Raw genomic sequence first — 8,318 nt, forward strand, 5'->3', positions numbered from 1 at the left:
CAAAAAAGAAATGTAATATCAAGCCATGAAAAGACAGGAGGGAAGCTTAACTGCATATTACTAAGTGAAAGAAGTCTATCTGAAATGGCTACATACTGTAAGATCCCAACTACATGGCATACTGAAAAAGGCAAGGGATGTTGTGAGAGTCAAGTGAGGTATTAATAATATGAAAAAAAAAAACTCCTACCTGACTTAAAATAGACTCTCAGAACCCGTAGGAGGAATTATGGCTACCATTAATATTTTTTCCCTTAATCCAGGACATAAGTGATTAAGAGAACTAGAGTGTTAACTTCATTGTTCTGGCATTGGTGACCTCTTCCCCAGTGAAGTACTCCTTCCCCTGAACTCTAGAGGCAAGACTATGGAGACAGTAAAATGATTAGTGGTTACCAGCGGTAGTGGGGAGAGCATGAGACTATAATGATGAGTACATATCATTATATGTTTGTCAAAACATAGACTGTACAACCCCAGAGTGAACCGTGATGTAAACTGTGGACTTTGGGTGAGAAAGATGTGTCAGTGTAGATTCACCAATTGTGACAAATGTACTACTCTGTCAGGGGAAGTTGATAGTGGAGGAGACTGTGCATGTGTGGAGGGCAGGAGTAGATGGGTATATCTCTATACTTTCCACTCATTTTTCCTGTAAACCTAAAACTACTCCAAAAAAATAAAGCCTAAAGCTTTTAGGTACAACATACACTGCTCAGGTGATGAGTACACTAAGATCTCAGAATTCACCACTAAAAAACTCACTCACATAACCAAAAACCATCTATATCCCCAAAATTATTGAAATATAAATAAATAATAAAAATAAAGTCTAGTTTTAAAAAGTTTTTCGACTGTCTGTAGCATCTGCCCTGATGGTTATGACAATCACAGGTAGGATATGTAAAAATGCTTTGTAGACTATAAATGTTAGATACAAGCATGTAGAGAACCCTGGAAATGGAGGTATAAACCACATTGGCCTGCACGGAGCCATTGGAGCATGGGCCCTGCGAAGATGTCTTCCCCACTTTTGTGACTGATACGTAGCAGATTTGTTTCTCAGGGCTACCGTAACAAAATGCCAAAGTCAGGTGACTTAAAACAACGGAAATTTGTTTTCTGACATTCTGGAGGTTTTGCTGAGACTTGCTTCCCCTGAATCCTCCAGAGAAGGATCTTTGCTTGCTTCTTCCAGATTCTGGTAGCCCCAGGCATTCCTCAGCTTCTACAGCATCACTCCAGTCTCTGCCTCCATCTTCCCATGGCTGTCTCCACTCTGTGTATGTGTCTTTCCTTTTCTCTTCTAAGGTTAAAGGCCATATTTGTTAGAATCCACCCTACTCTAATATGATCTCATTGTAACTTGATTACATCTGCAATAAAAGACCCTATATCCAAATAAGGTCACAGTCACAGGTACCAGGTGTTAGGACTTGAAAATGTCTTCTTGGAGGACACAATTTGACCCATAACATGTAGTTTGTACACTGGAATAATAGCTTAGCAGAGAGGTTTAGAGCCTAAGCTCTAAGCAAAAGACAGCCTTGGGTACCAATCCAGGTTCTAAAACTTACTAGCTGTGTGGTCCTGAGTAAGTTATCTCACCTTTCTGTGCCTCTTTTTACAGTGATAATGGTTACACCTACCTTACAGGAGTAGGTTATGAAGAGTCACTCTATATGTAAGGCACATAGAACAGTGTGTGACACATAGTGCTCATTAAATGTTAGTCATCATCATCATCATTAATTACTACCAGTGATCAGCACAATGATCACCACCCTTCGGGTTCATAGCTGAAGTCTTTGCCATCTCTCTGCATGTATTACAGACATTCTAATGGCAGCTGCAGCTTGTTCTTAGTGTAACTCACATACACCTGGTGCTTTCCTGACCAGAGAGACGTGTCATAAACTTCCATTTTAACACAGGTCCTCTAACTACTGAGCTGTTCTCATGTTTGTTTTGCCGTTGGAAAACCATGAATCCATTTGCGGTGAACCCAGAGACGGTCATCAAGAAATAGGATGTGAAGGACAGGGAGGCCACTGAAGACTACATGAAACAGAGACAGGCTAGCACCACTAAGATGGAAGCCAGCACCAGCCCAGGGCCCGCAGCAAGGAAAGTACGCTTTCCCCTGCCCTGCATCCAGCACCGTGATGAAGCAAGGTTCATGGGACAGTGCTAGGTGGGGAATCCTTTATCGAGATGTCCATCCAGCTCTACACTGTTGCTGGGGGATGAGGAGGGAGACATTAATACCCACCCATCCCCTGGCACATAGAAGGCTGCTCTTTGGTGCAGTCTTTTCCTCCCTGAGGCTGCCCTAATAGTAACTTCAATCTGAATTTCCTGAAATGGGTGGATGGCTCTGGGATAAGTATGCTACCCTGCAGGCCTCTTTCTCAGCTCCTGGTCTGGCCATATTCCCTCTCTTTACCTGATCTTGTTGTGACTTTATGTGCCAGCCCCTGCCCTATGTTCCTTGCAGTCATTTTCTGAGAACTTCCCCTCTCGGAGAGGGTAAGGGGTGCACCCAATGGCAAACAGCCAACCTAGGCACTGCCAAGACTTGATGCCAGGTCCTTGGGCTGGTGCTTTCTCCACCATGAAGTTGACACAAAGCATTTCAGGGATGAATTTTTACCCCATGCTTAGACCATAGTGAAAGGTGCACTGTTGATGGTGTTCTGGATGCAAATCCCAGTTCTACCATTTACTAACTGGTCACTTTAGGCAAGTGAAGTAATCTCTGAATGTCAGTATCTTCTTCAATAAAATGAAGCTAACGAAACTACCTAACAGAGATGTTGTGAGAGTCAAGTGAGGTAATATGTAAAAAGCACCTATCTGACTCAAAATAGACTCTCAGAAGCAGTAGGAAGAATTGTCATTACTGTTTTTTTCTTAATCCATGATAATAAGTAATTTAGAGAACTAGAGCATTCTCTTCATTGTTCTGTCACTGGTGGTCGCTTCCCAAATGAAGTACTTTTTTCCACGAACTCTAGAGGATTCTAAGCCTTTTCATAAGATTCACTGAGTTGCTCCTCTTGACCTTGGGCTGGGGCTGCCATAATAACTCAATGTCACTATTCTGGCAGTTTTGTGGGGGAGCTTATACTTACACTCATGTACAGTTTCTTCCCCCATCATAACCTTCAGCCTACACTTATATTCTGGAGATTCTCAAATCTATATTCCAGGCAAGGTCTTCCTGCAGAGATCTGAACCCATAAATCCAACTGCATATGGACACAACCTCATGGGTGTCCCAAGGACATCAAACTCAATATTTCCAAGATGGAAATTCATCATTGTCTTCCTTTTTAAATCTTCGGCTATTCTCCTTCATTCCCATATCCCTCTTCTTGATTAATGGCACCTCTATCTACCAAGATTTCTAAGCTACAAATGTGGAAGTTATCCTTGATTCCTCCTGCAATCTCCTGTAACTTTTATCCCACATCTAGTTGTTAGCCGGAAAGCCTGTTGATTCTACTTCCAAATATCTCCCATATCTTTTCCTTTTCATGTTCTGTCAGTGTCCTGGCTCAAGCTTCCTCTTCTTTTTCTTTAGCTTTATTCATTTCTCTGCCTCTGGTCTCACACCCCTCCAGTCTAACCTCCACACTGCTACTGGACTGTTCTTTTTAATCTGCAAGTGCAATCATGTTGAGCAAGTTGCCACTCAGAATTTTTTAGTGGTCTCTATTGCCTAACCAGTTAAAAGCAGAACTACTTAACATGGCAATAAAACCCTTATTATTTGGCCTTTGCATGCTTGTCTGATATGCAAAGGGCAATATTGTCTGGAAATGAGACTGAGGGCCCACCATGAGTTGCCCAAACAGGCAGCTAGCTGAGACCCAGGGGATCCTCTGGTTCCACAAGAGGGTAACACCCAAGCCTAGCTTCCTACATGACCACAGCCTCCTCCTTCTAGAATAAAAACTTCTAACATCCCACTGCTCCAAATTTCCCAGGGTAAAGGGTGTGCTAAGCAGCCTTGTGTATTCTCCTGCTGACAAGAACATTTTCTCCCTTAATCCATAAAAACCCAGATAGGCTAAGGCTCCATCCACTGGAGTAGAACCTATGCCGTGTTTATCACATACCCTAGCAGACTTCTCCATGGGGAAAAAGAGAAGACTGGAGAACTACACGCACCTCTGCTTACAGACCTTGGCTTTGTGAGTTTGCACGTTTCCCAACAAAGCCTGTGTCTTAGCTCATGCCATGTGACTTTGTGGAATTTATCCAACTCCTTTGCATGACAGGGAAGAGTCCTAAACACATACACATAGAATGACACCAGCTTCATCTTTAATCTTTCCCTTCTTGAAATTTGTACTGCATCATTGTTGAATTACTCATGGTGCTCTGAACACCATATGTGATCATGCCTCCCTGCTTTTTTTCCTGCTGGAGTCCCTTTTTATAATGCCCTCCCTTTGTCCCAGTTCTCTGTCTAGAAGACTCCTCCACATCCTGGAAGAAAAAAGGCCCAACCCTACTTCTCTGCGGGAAGTCATTTCCCTGCTACACTCAGATTTCCCTTCTTCTATTTCCCCTGCTGTACATGAGACACCCCTTTTCTTATAGTCATTCTGTATATTTCCTATCTTCTCATGGATCTATGTGATTCCCTAGGGTAGAGATTGTGTTACAAGATCTTTGGTATGTCAGTTTTCTTCCCGGAAACCTCTGCAACTGGTGGTGCCTTTGCCCAAATTCTTGTTCCATGTCCAGGAAGAATGAGGTTCACAGACAAGTGAAGGGTGAAGAAGACAAAGAGGAGCTTTATTTAGTTTTAGAACAGCTCAGAGGAGACCCACAGTGGGATAGCTAGCTCCTCTCTGTAGGCAGGTTGTCCTGTCGTGTGTTCATCTCTCAGCAGAGAGAAGCCCTGAAGAGGATGGCTTGTCTCTGCCCACTGGTTATCCTGACATCTGCTGCTCTCAGCAGAGAGGAGACCCTGGATGTCTGCTACTCTTAGCAGAGAAGAGCAACCCTGGAGAGGGTGGCTCCTCTCCCAGGCAGATTCTTCAGACATCTCTGCATGTCTCTGAAGATCTCAGCAAAGGATAGCTCCTCTCTGAGGTGGTCATCCCATCATCTCTCCATTCTCTGCCCTGCTCTGGTTGTCCTCTCTCCTGCTCTGGCTGAGCCCAGGGCTTTTATGAACCTCAGAGGGGAGGAAGTATTTGCTGATTGGTCCATGAGGAGCCATGGCCAGGCCTGGAAGAGGCACCACAAGTCCCTGCTCTGGTCAGCAGGGCTGGCAGCCCAGCCCCCAGCCTTCAGGCCCTGGCCTGAACCCTGCTATTCATGGCCCCAGGGCTCTACCCCAACTGTCCACTCTGAGAGCAGAGCCAGCACAGGGAGTGGAGAGAGGCCAGGCAGCAGGAGCAGACACCCCTGAGCCTGCAGGGGTGGGGGAGGGGATTTCCAGGCCCCCCAGGATGTAGGCTGGAGAGACACCCAGGTCCTGCATGTCTATGTGTTGCTATTCCAGATCTGTATTTGAGGAACACAGCCCGTGGCACTTGGTATACACTGTTGACTTAAACAATGCTCTTCCCCCTTGTATCAATTTATAAGAAGCACCAGAACTAAACCACCCAAACCACCAGCCACAGTTTGGGTGGCTGCAGCAATAAGCAGGGAGCTCTTTCCCCAATTCAGAAGGAGCAGGGCTCCCACCAGCTCCATGGGGTGTGCAGCCCCAGCCACACCTCCCTGCTACAGCTAGTGTGATGGCAGCCGCTGCCATCAATTGGATCTCTTAAATTCTGCATGCCTGGCAGCAAATACCATGCCTGGCAAGTAACAGGTGCTCACTTTTTTAAAAACTGATACAATAAATACCCTTATCAATTTCTTGCCTCTCAGCTCCAAGTTCATCCTTCTTCATTCTGCTTTGTGATACTGGAAACATTTCTCCATTGTCAGCTGGAATAACTTTAAATGTTGTTAAGCTTTCTCAGTAGATGGTGCTGGAGAGACACTAGAGGAGGAAGGGGCTTCTCTTTCTAGTTCCAGTGGCCTGTGGGACACCCAGGGGTACATGCTTTCCAGCAAGTTTTCCCAGTACCACTTAGAGTGGTTCCCTAGCAAGTGTAAATTATACCTCAGAGGGTGGCTTCCCAGGGAGTCTCATCAGCACCAAAGTAGGCAGTTTCCGCTTTGCCAGTCCCAGTCTGTCACAGTTCAGATAACTAATAGTCAGGTAGTGTATACCTTAGCTTTTTTCCTAAGCTTTCCCAGTGAAACATGTAGTCATTTATAAGAGTGACTGTACACTGGGGAAAAGGAACTATCCAGATATTTTGGGAATTAGCAGACATTGTCTCTGTATTGATGAACTCCTAGAGACCTAAAATGTGACCGTGCTCACAAGTCAAAGTGGAGGCTTATAGCAGTCAGGTGGCAGATTAAGCCTTAGCCCACATCTGACTTACAGTGGGACCAATTTGTCTATGCTCCCCTTCCCCCAGTGGTTTTTTCCTCACCTCTTGGATGTATATTTGAAATTGATATACTTGTCACTCTCAGAATCCCCAAGTTCTTTCTCTGACCCATAGGTAAGGGCCATTGTGGTAGGAAGGACTAAGTAGAAGCCCATAGAAAGTTCCCTCTTCACCAGGATAGTAAACCAGAAGCAATACTGCATCCCTGGGCATGGAGGAGCAGGGAATTGCAGAAAGCAAGGCCACTATTAAGAATAAAATGATACAGAGTTTGTGATATCTATCACATTCCCACTTAACTCACCTGTTTGACCTGTACAGAATATGGGTAAATACTAGAGAATGGCTATGGATTATTATAAACTTAACCAAATGGTGATTCTAATTGTGTTGCTATTCCAGATCTGTATTTGAGCCACACAGCTCCTGGCACTTGGTATGCAGCTGTTGACTTAAATAATGCTTTTCCCCCTCATATCAATTTGTAAGAACCAGCAGAACCAATTTGCTTATACCTGGCGGGGCCAGTAGTACACCCACACAATCTTATCTTGGGACTATGTCAACTTTCCTGCCGCCTGCTATAATATAGTTACAGAAATCTTTATCATCTTGACACTCTGGAAAACATCACTTTCTTCTACTACATTGATAAAATTATACTGATTGGAGCTGATGAACTGTAACTAGAAAGTGAACTAGATACCTTAGAAATATGCAAACTAGAAGGCATGAGAGAAAAAACACACACAAAAAAATTTCACATCTGCCATCTTAATGATGTTTCTGGTGGTTCAATGGTCTGGATAATGTTGAGGTATTACTTCCAAAGTGATAGATGAGTTGTTACGTCTCTAAACAACTACTGCAAGTAAAGGTGCACAACAGTTGGTAGGTCTTTTTGGAATCTGGAGACAACATAGACCACTTTGAGTGTGTTACTTTAACCCCTCTGTGACTCATAGGCTGCCAGTGACCCACGAGGCTGCCAGTTTTAAGAGGGGAACATAAAAAGTGAAGCCTCTGGTTTAAGAAGGGACCATAAAAAGAGAGGACTCTACAGCAAATCCAGCTCCTGTGAAAGCTACTGTACCGCTTAGATCTCATTATCCAACAGATACAATAATAACTCAAAGTGTGCATGACAAATAAGAAAGCTATATGAAAACTCTAGCAACCACCAAAGGAAAATTGCAGAGCAGATTTTTAGGATTTTGGGGGAAACCTATGCCTCCCTCTCTAGATAACTCTTCTCTTTTTAAGAAACAGCTTCTATATTGCCATTGGTCCTTGGAGGGACTGAAAATCCAAATGTGGGACCTCAGGTGACCATGCAGCTCAAGCTTCTTATCATGTACTGAGTATTTAATGACCCACCTAGTCATTAGGATGGATGTATGCAGCAGCAATTTGCCACCAAGTGGAAATGGTATATAAGAGACCAAGCTTAGGCAGATCCAGAAGGAATGAATAATTTGAATAAGCGGGTGGCTCAGACTCCTTCAATACTACTGCATTACGTTCCCTCCAGTCCATACCTTCAGTCCCCTTCTGGGAATTTTCCCATCTGCAGTTAACTGATAAAGAAAAAGCTCAAGCCTGGTTTACAATAGGGTCTGCATGATATGCTGGTACCACCTGAAAGTGGACAGTTGTGCCACCTAACAGCCCCACACCACATAGAGGTGATTCCAAAGGACACCTGAAGGAAAAGCATCTCAGTAGGCAAAACTTAAAGTAGTACATTGGGTTGAGAGGGGGCCAGAAGCATGGTTCTACAGTGATCTGTGGACATTTGCTAATTATTCGACTGGATCATCAGGGATGTGGAAGGAACTG

Source organism: Piliocolobus tephrosceles, chromosome 18, assembly GCF_002776525.5.
Source record: "Piliocolobus tephrosceles isolate RC106 chromosome 18, ASM277652v3, whole genome shotgun sequence".
NCBI lineage: Eukaryota > Metazoa > Chordata > Mammalia > Primates > Cercopithecidae > Piliocolobus > Piliocolobus tephrosceles.